Source organism: Lissotriton helveticus, chromosome 9 (genome assembly GCF_964261635.1).
Source record: "Lissotriton helveticus chromosome 9, aLisHel1.1, whole genome shotgun sequence".
Classification (NCBI taxonomy): Eukaryota; Metazoa; Chordata; class Amphibia; order Caudata; family Salamandridae; genus Lissotriton; species Lissotriton helveticus.
Genome location: NC_136070.1, coordinates 143,146,094 through 143,160,450, shown reverse-complemented (window position 1 = coordinate 143,160,450; position 14,357 = coordinate 143,146,094). Strand labels below are relative to the sequence as shown.

At 46.1% G+C, this 14,357-nt stretch overlaps 1 protein-coding gene across 2 annotated transcripts in view; it reads right to left on the bottom strand.

Moving 5' to 3' along the window:
* Positions 1-14,357, bottom strand: part of RPAP1 (RNA polymerase II associated protein 1) — a 334,836-nt gene that overhangs the window by 139,477 nt on the left and 181,002 nt on the right. The window lies entirely within an intron of this gene.

Below are 14,357 nucleotides of genomic sequence, written 5' to 3'. Positions count from 1 at the left end.
CTGTGATTCTGGGCAAATCGCTTAATCTCCTCCTGCCTAACAAAAATGAATGCGTTCTCATGTAATGCTATAGGTGCTATGTAAAGCGCTCGGATACCCGATACCTTCGGGTCAAGCGTGCGTTATATAAAACTCTGTAAAACTAAAAATCTGGCAGTACGTACTTCCGGCCTCGTGGTTTCGGTCTATTATTATCCCTGTACATACTTGGTAGTCAGGGGTCGAGGGATGGAAAGGATAATTCTGGTTAAGGTTATGTCATAGGTAGAGGACAGTTCTATTCTTTCACATCTCCAGTTTGGGTTTCGTCCGGTTTTGGGCACATGTGACCAATGCTTGAACCTTTTTTGTTAATTAATAAATATACTGTGGCAAAACCAGGGTCACTGTTCATCGCATTTATGGATCTGTCCTCTGCCTCTGACACAGTGACGAGATCTAAGTTGTGGCCCATCTTGTTAGACATTGGGTTTGGACACAGATATTGTCCACTTTCTCAGTGAGTTGCACAGGGGCATGATGGCAGTCATTCAATACATTTTGGACGGATCCTGTACCAGCTCTTTATGTCTGCAGAGTGGGGTGAGGCAGGGATGTATACTGGCCCCTTCATTTTAACCCTGTATGTGAATGATCTGCGGGCCAGATTGCTAGAAAAGTAGGTGGACTGTCCAAGTGTAGGTACCAGTCAGATTCCTGCATTGTTATACACAGATGATACCGTTTTGCTGGTGAGAACTGCCCTGGGCCTTCAGACACACCAGAGTTGCTTTGTTAAGCACATGAATAGTCTTGATCTTTCAAACAACTATGGTAAATCTCAAGTAATGGTTCTGGGTCTAGGAGGACAAAGTCAAGATCTTTCCATATTCAGGGCCATGAGTCACCTGGGTCCAGACCTACACTTACCGAGGAGTGGTGTTTGACAATCAATCCACGTGAGCCCCAGGGTAAAGATCTAAAATACTAGCCCTGTCCCACTCCATTGATGCGGTTTATCAGTCTCCTCTAGAATTGGTAGTAAGCCATTGGGTGCACTGATTAATATTCTATCAGGCCAAATTGGTCTCAGTAGCCACAATTGGTAGTGATGTGTGGGGAGCTTCGAGTTGAGGAAAATGGGTTCTGCAGATGCCTTCTGTCCGTTCCAGCTTTGACACCCGCTTTTATGGTTCATGAGGAGTTAGGCTCCCATGCTTATTGGACCTTATTGCTTTGCGTCCCCTGATCAGGGGGCTCACAATTTTGTCGAGATCTGAGAAGCTTTTCAACAGGGAGATACTTATGGAAAGTTTTCAGCGTCAGGATGGAGGTCAATTGAACTATTGATATATAAATTGGACCCCTTTGCAAAGCTGGGAAGAGCGGTCCTGTTTGATTCACCACATAATATTTTGAAAGCAGATATTTACTGGACCTAGAACAACTTCCTATTAAAGAGGAAGTAGAAAGAGAAGGTGTAGAACTAGAAAAACTCACAGTGCGAGGGCCTTCCCAGATTCTAACAGGGTTTGCTGTGTTGAATTGTCCTCATTGGTTTCCCCTCACCAGATTCAGGTTCAACCCATTTCATGTGTTGCTGGCTCGTCTCAAGCCTAGCACTTGGCATATGAAGCCGAGGCCGAGCACATGATCATTTCTATACTCAGGCTCTTATGCACTTTGTATTTTTTTGTGGTTTTATGACGATCCACGTAGCACAAATTTATTACCACTGTTGAAAACTCCAAATTTTGTCCAGGCTAAGTGTGCTCTTATGTATCTTCAGTTACTTCCGGATGTCCATACAACTAATTTTGTTCTTAGCCTCTTCCTGGAGGCTGCGGAAGGTGTCTAACATAGGACCTGACCTACACTATGCATTTTTATTCTTTTTTTTTTTGTCCTCATTTGCCACCTAGGTTTTTTGTGGTGCAGCCAATGGTTATATAAGCGACATACTGCCTCAGTTTTTAGCAACTGGCAGGGACAGAAATAGCGTATCTGACCTCATCCCTCAGCATTAACGCTTCTACCACATATGCTCAACCACTTAAAACCAAAAGGAAGGTGGGGGATAACAGCCAGAATATCTCGATTCAACAACCGGGACACGGCATTGCCCAAAAGTTGGATCATAGTGGCATAATCATTGGAACCGGGGAAAAAAAAAAAAAAACGGATGCCTAGTGAGCCCAATTAAACAATTGCCAAAAAACTCTTTTATTTGGGTTTCCCGACCTAACCAGATCTAATCTGGAAACCTGCAATGTCGAAGCGTAACAGTCTTCAATAGAGGGAGGTAGAGGATCTTTTTTACAAATCTCCCTTCTGGCAAGCAAGATGGAACATAACACTAACTTCTTTGCCGGACTTTGAACCCCCTCTAGTATTCCAAAAATCACAAGAGGCAGGTCAAGAACTATGTTGGAGTCCAGAGATGATGAAATAATCCTACTAAAGGCCTCCCAAAACGTAGACAAGTGGGGGCATTCAAAAAACATGGGAATCAGGGGCCGCAACCAAACCACATTTAGGACAAGCTATTACGCTCCCCTGAGCGAATTACGAGAGCCTTAAAGGGGAATAGTAGGCTCTATGGATTGTAAAAAGGTGGTTCCTACATAGCCACGCCGGTTTAACAGTATCCCATAGCATCTTACGCGATGTACTCCAAAGTTCTTGTACGTTACAGTCACTCATAAGTGGAGACCAAAGTTCGTCTGGTAACAGGAATGTGCCATCCGTTTCCTCCAAGATCAAGTTGTACCATATTGAAATTTTCTTTTTGGCGGGAAATTTATCCACCAAGAGAGATATTAAATGACTATGCCCTCCTAAGGGAAATTTGCTTGCTCGGGTAGGTCGGGAAATATATGCACGGGACCAACTAGCTATTTGCATATACTTAAGCCTTGCCAAATTTGGACCACATTTTGTGTCTCAAACACTCCCAAGGGAGCAGGTCCCCATCCAAAAATAGGTCGCCCCAAACTTCTACCCCAGCTTCTTTGATCGGGACTGCTAGACTATCTCCCAGCCAAGCCGGGCTCTCGGGAATATCCCATAAAGGCGTCCTACTGCTGTACTACCCTATTTTTATAGATTTAGTTACCTGGGCCCAGATGTTTACCATCCCCTGTAGAATCTTCAATTTAATCTTTTTGAAGAACTTGGGATCCCCAAATGTAAATAAAAAACCTGACTGCATTTTTATTCTTATTATGAGACCTTTTATGATTGTCTGGTATCCTGCTGGGCTAGTTCGCCCTGTATGTAATGCATTTTATCGTGATCTGTAGTTTTTTTTCTATATGTTTTATATGGTTTTAATAAGTATATACCACTATGGTTCTGAACAGTTTTGATGACAAATATTTGCAGATTCCGCACAATATGTTTATTTTGTTTTTATTTATGCATAGTTGAGGATCGACCTGTTAACCGGATCTTAATGTAATGTACCCAAGTGTTCTGGTTGTTCTGAGTCATCGTAATGAGGGGTCTCATCTAGTATGTTTCTCCCTGACCATGAATACGTTCATGGTTTATGTATGTACTTGCACAAATGAGCACAATAGGTACAGTCCAGGAATGTAGAAGTGATCCAGCTAGCGATAGAATTCAATTCTCTTATTGATCATTTTATGTACCCGAATGTTTTCGGGTTTTATTGACGGTCTATGTAAAATTGTTACAATGCACTTTTATGGTCTATCTTTGACTGAATAAAGTTATTTTGGTGATGATGACATGCATATTTTAGCATGAATATGGTGAATAGTTCTTGAATACACAAAATACTTCTAAACAATAAAATGCATAGCTATAAACTAAACAAGTCGTAATTCACAGATGTTCCTTACATTTATAGACAGGCCCTTTTGACAGAGGTGGACAAGCCAACAAATTAACAGGGAGAGCAAAGCCAGAGCAGAGCCAAGGGTCTGGATCGGCTTTAAGAGTCAGTGCACGAAAATAACTGGTGTCTAAATCATGCAATAAACATGTTGAGAAAATTGAAGTAACTTTTATATCGTAAAGGTATTTATTTTCCTTAACATGCAGAATTGTTTCACCTGAATACATAAGATTATTTTTGCATAGTGCATACCTTGAACTCATGTATTGGGAGTTTTTGTCATATTTGATAGTGAATTAAAATGAAGCTTCATAAAATAAAATCACACAAGTTTGGTCAACAAGGAAGTTAGCATTGGTCCAAGATTTTCTTGTATCACATTATAAAATTCACCAACTAAATGGCTACATCCTTCTCGCCCTTAAATAGCAAAGGCTAATGCTTTGTTTTCATTCTTGGTGCATCATGGTAGATTCTGGGTGGCAGGCAGAAGTCAAATCAAAGTTTGGCTTATTTTGGGCTCAAGGACCCAAGGGGACCGACCAGTCATCAGGCTCAGTTAGGCCAGGTATGAAACATTGCCATTTTAACATGCACACATTTGTTAAGTTGCCTTCTCTTTCACACGATGACTTTTAACACAAATTTGCTTGTGTGACAGTGCAGGGTAGTTTCTCCGAAACCATTTCGCTTACAAAACCACTTTGCAAGAACGCTATCATGACACCTTGAACATTCCATACAAGGCCCAATACACATTTTGCAAATGTTGTTATTTTGTTCATGAGGAAACGTTGCTATCAAAGAGACAAACAATGTCAGCTCAGTTGAGACATCAACATGTAAGAATAGGTGCCATTGCTATAAATACACACGCACTTCCATGCTCAAGATAGGAGCACTTGGCTGTCACTTGTGAGGTCATCGCTGTGTTGGCATTTCAGCTTAGCTGGTTCCTGTTGATCCCTCTGTGAGGGTGGATGTCCAACCTATGACCAAGACGAGGACCTACATACATTGCCTTCAGGTAAAGGGGAGTTAGATTATCCTATAGGGGCTTCTTGACAGATCCCACACACCCAAGACAACTGGGTTAGGGAAGGCATAGTAGGAGTACACTATACTCTGTACTTATATGCCAGCATATATACATTGTTTTAGCATAATGGTGGAATTGCTCATTCTCTTTACAGTCCTCATACTTCCAAACATTTTTTTTGTTTCTTTCTAGTGATCACTGCAGCGCATATATTATATACAAGAATGAAGATGGTTCAATAAATATTGGAAATGTCCCTTTGTGCCCGTCTTGTATATCTCTCTAAGAGTGCACGAGTGACTGAGCGAAAAGGTGTTAGATCTGTTGCCACAATTCATGAGAGGGATCCAGGTTGTCATGTTCTGGAGTTGCCCAAACCATCCGTTACCCTTCTAGGCTAGGGGTACTTATGGTGGCACTGTCAGCTAGCTAGCCTCTAGGACAAGATTTCCTGAGGGGTTGCATAGAACCAGTCAGGCACGAATCCCAACGTTTATGTTGCCCAACAAACGCACAGTTTCTTTTTTTTTTTTTTTTGTTAAACTTTTTATTAAAATATAAAACGTAGAATATACATCTGGCTTTCTGATATACAGTACAAAATGTGGTAAGCTTCGCCTTCATGTTTCTCCGAGAAAGAGAGGGGAAAGAGAAAAAGGAAGAAAGAGAGAGGGGGGGGGAGGGGCTAGTTGTATGTCCTTGGCTGGGGTTTCGTCAGCTGTGCATCTAGGAGTTTCCACATCTCTTCTTTCGGGTTGTGTTCCTTTGAGAAATTCCCCGTTCTGTTGTCTGCTCCTCTGAGAAAGGTGACCCAGTTCATCCGTGTTTTAAAATTGGCTTTGGCTGTGTTTTTCCAGTTAGTCAGGATTATTTTTAGGGCTGCTGTGATCAGTAAGTCTAGTAGGTCTCTATCTTCTTTGCTGTTTAGGTCTGCTGTCATGTGTTCTGTGGCCAGGCTTACAAAGCTGATTGTTAAGTCTTTGTTGAATACATCGTTCAGGAAGCTGTTCACTTTCATCCAGAACTTCCTGACTTTAGTGCAGCCGAAGATCAGGTGTTCTAGAGTTCCTTCCTCTTTCCGGCAGTTCCAGCAGTCGCCTGATTCTGTGATGCCTATTTTGTGGAGTCTTGACGGTGTCCAGTAGGCTCTGTGGAGTAGCCAGAATTTTGTCTGGGCTAGTTGTGGGGTTATCTTGTTTGTCGATGCCGAGCGCCACATTGTGCCTCGTTCGCTGTCGTTTAGCCGCCTTCCCACGAGTTGTTCCCACATGTTCGTTGTTTTCTTATTCAGTGACGATGCGGTTGGGTTGAGGAGCTTGTATATCTTTGCCGTTTGGTGGCCTGCCGAGTTTAGAGTTTGCAAGTATTTGATGATGGTTGGTTCTTCCTTGCTTAGGTTCGCTTTCGTTATGGCTGTTTTGATCTTCAGGAAGGTGTAAAGTTCCCGGTTCGGGAGCCCGTGTATTTGTTGCAGGTTTTGGAATGTTAGTGGTGACTGTTTAGTTTCTAGCTGGCTTGGGAGGCTTATTCCTTTCTCTATCCATGTATCATTGTGCAATGTTGCTCCTTGGTAGGTTATCTTTGTGTTGAACCAGATCGATTCCCATGTCGTGCCTTTCAGTTTCCGTGCCATACATTTGTCTATTTTCATCAGTGCCTCCTTTGTGTGTCTCAGTATCGGGTTCAGTCTTTGGGGGTGCTTGTTCGCGGTCAGAAGCGCTACGGGGTTTAGCCCCTCCAGAATGTTCCTTTCCACCTCTAACCAAACAGGTTCGTAGCTTTGGGTGTTGTCTAGCCAGAAGCTTCCTTGCCTCGCTAGGCAGGCTGTTTGGAAATTTTTGAAATTCGCTAGGTTGAGTCCTCCCAGGTCTTTCGTTAATCTTAGCTTCTGTAGGTTGATTCTGGGTTTTTTGCTTCTCCATATGAAGTGGTTTATGAGTTTGTCCAGTTTTTTGTGGAATGTGTCTGTCATCAGGAGCGGTAGCATGCTGAGCGTATAGTTGATGGCTGGCGTTACCATCATCTTTATTGTTTCGATCCTGCCCCACCAGCTTATGTATTTGGGTGACCACAGGTCTAGTCTTCCTTTTATCTTCTTCAGGGTTGACTCCTCGTTGTGTTCTAATGTGGATGTTAGGTCTCTCCCGAAAAGCAGGCCCAGGTATTTGAGTGGTTTCGTCTGCCATGTCAGTCCTGAGTCACCAAGCACCTCTCTGGTGGTGTGGATGTTCATTGGCTTACATTCTGATTTGTCTTTGTTAAGCTTGTATCCCGAGGCTTCAGCGTATTCTCCTATTGTGTCCATGAGTGCTATTATTGACTTTGACGGGTTAGTGGTTGTGATGAGGATGTCGTCCGCGTATGCAGCCAGTTTGACGGTTTTCCCCTTGATTTTGACGCCTGCTATTTCTTTATTGTGTCTTATTCTGGCTAGTAGAGGTTCTAGTGCTAGAAGGAAGAGGCCCGGTGAGAGGGGGCAGCCTTGCCTGGTGCCTCTACCCAGTGTGAGTGTTTCCGATGTGCTTCCATTTACTACCACTTTTGCTTTTGGTTCGTTGTACAGGGCCATCACCATCGATCTGTATTTGGTCCCTAGCCCGAACCTGCTCATACAGTTGTTTAGGAATGGCCAGGAGACTCTGTCAAACGCTTTTTCCGCGTCTAGTGCTATCATCACCGCCTGTTTGTTGCTGTGTGTAGTGTGGTTGATGAGATGGCATAGCAGTCTTGTGTTGTCTTGCGATAGTCTGTTTTTGATGTATCCTACTTGCGAGTTCTGGATCAGGTTTGGCAGAACCTTGTTCAGTCGATTGGTCAGTATCTTCGCGTATATCTTACAGTCAACATTTATGAGCGAGATCGGTCTGTAGATCTGCGGGTATTGTGGGTCCTTCCCCTCCTTGGGGATTATTGTGATGTTCGCTTCGCCCATGGACTCAGTCATCTTGCCTCTTTGTATGCAGTGAGTGTATGTTTCCGCCATTAGTGGTTTTAGTTGTTGGCTGAAAATCTTGTAGAACTTTGCCGTGTATCCGTCCGGACCTGGTGCCTTGTTCGGTTTGAGCTGGTTGATGGCTATTTCGATTTCTGTGTCCGCTATGTCCGCTTCTAGTGATGTTCTTTCGTCTGGAGTGAGTTCTGTCAGGGTGGTGTCGTTGAGCATGGCTGTGCCGCCGTCTGCTTTTAGGTTCTTGTCCTCGGTGTATAGTTCCTGATAGAACTACCTGAATACCTCGAGTATACCTTTGTTCGTCGTTTGGGACTTATTCGTTTTGTCTGTTATGGCCGCGATTGTGTGTTGCCTCTGTTTTGCTTTTAGGTATGATGCCAGTTGTTTCGCCGCCTTGTTGGCGGCACATAAGTTTATGGATTTGAACTTATTCAGCCACGTGCCGGCTCTTTCACTTTGAATTTTGTTCAGCTCATATTTCTTCTTTGTTAGTGTGGCCAGGGTATTCTTGTCCGTTATGTTGGCGCAGTGCCCTCTCTCCAGTTGTGTTATTACCTCCTCCAGTTCGCTGATCTTCTTGTTCCTGCCACGGTTCATTCTTGCTTTGATGTTGATAATTTTCCCTCTTAGCGTAGCTTTGAGGGCGTCCCAGACGGTGCTTTTCCCTACTTCATCGTTGTCATTGTATTCTAGGTATTCGATTATTGCGTCTTCGATTTCTTTCACGTTGTCTTTGTTATGCAGGATGTCGTCGTTTAGCCGCCATCTTCTCGTTGGCCTTTCGTTGTGTCTTCCATGTAGTGATAGTGTGATGTGTGCATGGTCGGAGATGGTTATTGGCGCGATTTCTGTGTGGTCGATTAGGTGTGTGTGGGTATTAGACATCAGTATGTAGTCTATCCTACTGTAGGAATTATGTGGATGCGAGTAAAAGGTGTATTCACGTGCACTTGGATTTTGTAGCCTCCATGGGTCAGCAAGGTGTAGTTTGGTGCACAGGTCCTTCAGGGTGTTGGTGTTTTGAGATTCGTGGCTTATTCTATGTGGGTGCCTGTCCGTTGCCTGGTCCATTACCCTGTTCATGTCACCTGCTACCAGCGAGAGGTCTTCTTGAGGAATGTTGGAGAGCCTCGTTTCCACTTCCTGACAGAATTTCTTGTCCTCGGAGTTTGGCCCGTAAATGTTGGCTATATGTATCTGTTCTTCTCCTCTCAGTAGGCTCGTTATCAGTACTCGCCCTTCCTCATCTGCGCTTGAGTTTTTCAGGGTCAGGTTAGCTTTCTTGCTCAGTATGGTGATTACACCTCGTTCTTCCCATTTGCCGGCGAGCAGAAGACTTCCCCGATCCACCTTGCTTTCAAAAGCTTTGCCTCTTCTTCTGTGAGCTTGGTTTCTTGCAGTGTGTAGATGTCGCCTTTCAGCTTGGCTAGGTGGTCTAGTATTTTCCTCCGTTTGATTGGATGGTCCAGGCCTTTTACGTTCATGGATACCACCTTGAGGTTTGTGGTTAGTTTGGCTTTTGGTGTGTTATTCATGGTGGTCTGGTGTTGTCGCTGTCTTCCGTGTTCTTCACCAGATGCATTGCTGAATGTTTTTTTGGTCTTCCTTGGATCTTCCTAAGGGCCTCCCACGAGGACTGGCGTGTTGGATGTGGGGTGATAGGTGGGAAAAAGATATATGAAGAAAAAGATAGTCTAGTTTTACATTTACGTACTGTACCATTCGCTTTTCGGTCCACTCGTCCCCTCCTTCTCCCTCGTCCTCTCCCCTCCCTCCCTCCCCCCCCACCCACCGCCTGTGGAATTGTGGGTGTGCGACAGCAAAGGTCCTCCCGCTCTCTCCCCTCCCAAGTCTCTGTCGGTTGGGAAGGTGTAACGCTCTTGCCCTTGTGTCTTTGCATAGTGTTGGCACACTTAGTTCGGTTAGTGTCTCTTATTTGTTATTCTGAATCGGTCTGGGTTACAGGGTTTTGAAAAGGATATGGCTGGTTGTCTTCTTCTTGGTAGTCCGTAGCTGCTCCCTTTCCCCTGTGGAGGTAGATGCGGTTGTGTCAATGTGCGTTGTCTGAGGTAGTTTAGTTCGTGTAGCGCCTCGCTCGGCTCGAGAGTTTGCTCTACTTAAGTTCTCTTGATTGTCAGTGCGTGCAGGTAATCTCTGTTGCGGCTTTAGGTCGGGGGCATAGTCTCACAAGGTTTTCGCAGGTTTCGCCCGTGTTGTATTCTTCTTTATCCTTATTTCACTCCCCTCCTCCCTCAGCTCCTCCCTCAGCTCCGTCCGATGATACTCTTCGCTTTGCTCCTGGGCTTAGTAGCTCCATTTCCTCTGGTTCCGGGCCTTTTAAGTATCTCCGTAGATCGCTGGGGTCCTCAAAGAGTTTGCTTCCATGTCTGTCCGTTATCCTCATTCTGGACGGGCCAGCGAAGGTGAAGGTGATGTTGTTTTTGCGCAGTTGATCTCGTAGGGCTAGGAAACCTTTCCTTACTTCAACTGTGATTTTTGAAAAGTCTTGAGTGATTGTCACCTTCTTGCCATTGATCAACATTGGCTGGCCTTTCCTAGCTACAGCGAATATGGCGTCCGTATGGTTGGCTCGTAAGGGCTTGCAGATTATTGGTCTCGGCATGTTGCTGTTTGCCGGTTTCTTAGCTGGGATGCGGTAGGCTTTTTCGATCTCGAATGCCCTGTCGAAGCTAAGGCCGGTAAGCTTCGGAATTATGGTCTCCAGCATCAGGGCGCACGCGCCGGGGTGTCTTCTTCCTCTTCGGGGACTCCCAGCAGTCTGACGTTACCTTTGCGGCATCTGTCCTCCTGTTCCGCCATTGCTCTTTGTAGCATTGAGGTTCTCCTTATCACTAAGCCCATGTCTTTGTGCTTTGACCCTGTGTGGTCTTCGAGATGGCTCACTCTTTTCTCCGCTTCATCTATCCTTCCGTTGGCTCTGCTTTGCTCGGCTCTTATTGCTATCAGCTCCATTTGGATACTGTCCACGGTCTTTTTTGTGGCCTTTGTTAGATCATTGCCTTCCGTGATTTTCCTCAGTAGTGTGTCTAGCGTAATCGTTTCGCTGCCTTGGCCGTTTTGTTTCTTTGCTGGTGAGTCAGGGTTGTCATTCTTGCTCTTTTTGGGGTCGTTTGTAATCTTCTTGTCGTCTCTCCCCGACATGGTGTCAAATCCTCTTCTGACCTGGTGTGTCAGAGGTCTTCCTTCTTTTTGTTGTTGTCTGGTTGGTTCTGCCTTTGTGCCTTTTGCTTCTTTGGTGGTTTGGATGCTGAGTGGGGGCAGGGTACTTTCTCTGAACCTGCACGGCCCCTTAATGACGCGGGTCCTGGTCTTCGCCCCCGCCAGCCTTTTGCGCTTGTGTACCCTTGCTATGTCTCTTGTCGCTTGACCTCCTCTGCGGCACTCTCGCTCGTTTTAGCGGTTGTGTGGGCTCACTTCTGTGTCTTATTTCGCGCCGTGCTGGTCAAGTTCTCTGTCTTGGGCTATCGTGAGTTTCCACACCCTCGTGCAGTTACACTTATCAGTGCCTCCTGTGCCCCCAGCCGGCTATTTCCTGCGGCCGTTTATAGCAGTGGACCTGCAAAGTTCTTTGCCTTCCGTGATCGCCTGCAGGCTTCCGAGTTCCTCCCCCTCGGGGTGCCGCTGTGTTTGTTTGCGGTTTCCCTTGTTGTTTTCGGTTGCTGCTATGTTAAGATGGCCGCCTCTCTCTTTTCTCCAAGATGGCCACCGTGGTATCGACGCTCGGCCTGTTTCCCTACTCGGAGTAGATCTTGCTTAGCACCTTATTTTGACCATCACCGCTTCATTCACTTGCTGCATCTAGAGGAAAAAGCCCCCGCGCCTCTCTACCCTTGTCAAAGTGGCCGCTACGTTCGCCTTCTGTCCCCCCGTAGCTGTCGCCTTAACTTGTGTTTTGGTAAGATGGCCACCCCTTACTTCTTCGCCTTTGCCAAGATGGCCGCCGCTTACTTCTTGTGGCTCGCGCTGGGCTTTGGGGCAGATCTTGCTAGGCGCCTTGGGTGAACGCCGCCGCTTCACTCACCAGCTGCGTGAAAGGAAGGCTCCCCCCCAGGCTTCTCTGCTTTGTCAGATTGGCCGCTACGTTCGCCTTCTGCCCCCGTAACTGTCGCCGTTATTTGTGTTTTTGGTAAGATGGCCGTCCCTTACTTCTTCGCCTTTGCCAAGATGGCCTCCGCTTGATTCTGTTGACTCGCTGGGCGTTGGGTAGCTCTTGCCTAGCGCCTTGGGTGAGAGCCGCCGCTTCGTTCACCAGCTGCGCGAGGGAAAAAAACGCCCTGGCGTTTCTCCGCTTTTGTCGAATTGACCACTGCGTTCGCTTTACTGTTGCTGCTGCTGTCGCCGTTATTTGTGCTTTGGTAAGCTGGCCGTCTCTTACTTCTTGCCTTTACCAATATGGCCGCCGCTTACTTCTTTACCAAATTCTGCCAAAAGTCTATCTTTGTAGTAGGAGAGGTTGCGGGTTTGCGCTAAGCGTCGGGGTTGCTTTTCGCCTGGGGTGCTCTTACTTGGATGCCGCTACCCAGCTGCGGCGTTGGTTCTGCCCGTCACCTCTCGTGTTCTCCTCTCCTACTCCGAGGTAATGCCGCCATCTTGTGCTCCTTCTTTCTCCTGCCCCGTTTGATTTCTTCTCCGCTGTTGCCTCGTTCTTTCCCCTTTCGGTCTTTTGAGCCCCGCGCTAGGTGCCTCTTGTGTTCCTACACGCCCTCGTAGCTTTTGTTGTTGTGTTTCCTCGCGTTAACCTTCGTTGCGCGCCGCTCGTTGGACTTGGGGGTCGGAAAAGTGGAAACGGCACAACAGACCTCGAGCAGAGCCAGGCCACTGGCTCAAGCCTGATTTAAGATATAAGTGGCTCTCCCAACACTACCTTTAGACTTACACATTGGGGCAGGAAGGGTGGAATCAGGCATGCACGAATAATAAGCATAAAAAATTTGACTAACAGAGGAGGTCGGCAAGAGTAAGACAGAATCAGACATGGGAGTAGGAGGTTGGCAGAAGCCCAGTTTTTGCTATGGTAGGAAGAAGTGGATTTCAATTGTGAATTAAGCTTAGTAGGAGCTTCACAATCGAACTAAGTATGAGAGTATGTATGTAGTCTCAACAAAAGTAGGTGGATAGAGAGGGGGCTTTTTAAAGAGGTCCAGGATCCGTGCCCACCTGAGTCACACTGAACAAAAGAGATGGAAGCTGTTCCTTTAGGTGTGGGGTCAGCCACCAGCAAGATAGTGGTGGTGGAGCTAGCACTAGGAGGAAGTGGGATGGGGGATCCCGCTTTTGCGGAACTAGGGTCCTCACACACTCAGCAAGCTAGGTGTCATGCTTCATCATTTGGACCTGCTCCTCGTCGGGCCGGCGATGCAATGCCCAACGGGCACCCGCGTAGGGGGTCTTTGTCGGAGATCTTTTGTTCCTTTGCTGTATGATGAAGTGGAGGTGTGTGGCCCGTGGGTGTGTAGATATAGTGTGGTGCAGTGAGTGCGTGTGTAAAAAAGGTTGGATATTCCAAGTAGATAATCTTTATTCCGGCTGGTAATCCACCTTATTAAAAATATATAATAGAGTGGCAATTTCCCCAAAGGAGGGGTAGTCATTTGCTATTATGCTCTACTCTCTGGGTCAGGTATATCTACACACCCACGGGCCACTCACCCCACTTCATCATATCCTTGAATACAGCCCTGAGGAAGTCGCGGAAAGATTGTTCCAAATGCAACGAAACACGTGTCGGATGGTTTTTCTCGAAAAGTAAAGACTGAACAAATTCAAAACTCATCAAGAGATCATCTCTGTATTTGTTGGCTTGCATAATGTACTATATATGTCTACACTAACAGACTGTTACATCTAATGTATGTGTGCCTAGGTTTATGCTCAACATTACATATGTGTCTTTCTTTTACACTTTCAGGCCACGTATTGCAGCAATAAGACTAACCGCAAGGAGTCCCTGCATTCCTAAGCTGAAAAGGAAAAGCTCCATCTCTGGGAAAGCGTATAAACCACAGGAGAAATAGTGGTAATTTCTGTAAAGTATGTCTGGGGGCTGCTGCACACACACAGGCACCCACAAATCTTTAAAAACATACTGGCGGTACCCTGCCCAGGTTTGAACACCACCATGCAGCAAAACATATGTTAATTAGACCAAGAAGGACATTAAGGGGCGCTCGTTGGCAGGAGCAGTGAATAATAAATGATGTTTTCAGCCACTCATTACCCTCTTTCATTTAGAAGAAAAAAAAAATTGGCTGGGTGTCCCAGTTCCACCAGGACACCCACAGCTTCCCTGCCAGCACCTATTGTGGGTCCCGGCAGTAGCTGGCTTCACTAGTTTTTTCCCGCCTGGCAGGAGCTGTCCTCTGCTTCCTGTTTGCCAGAGTGCAGGCAAGGAGATACATTTCTGCTCCCACCCAACAGGAACCTTTCTTCACTCCCACGCTGTGGTGATCAGGGAATAACAGTGTTCCGGGGATGGGGTCCTGGTATACATTGGACTGGGGAGGATG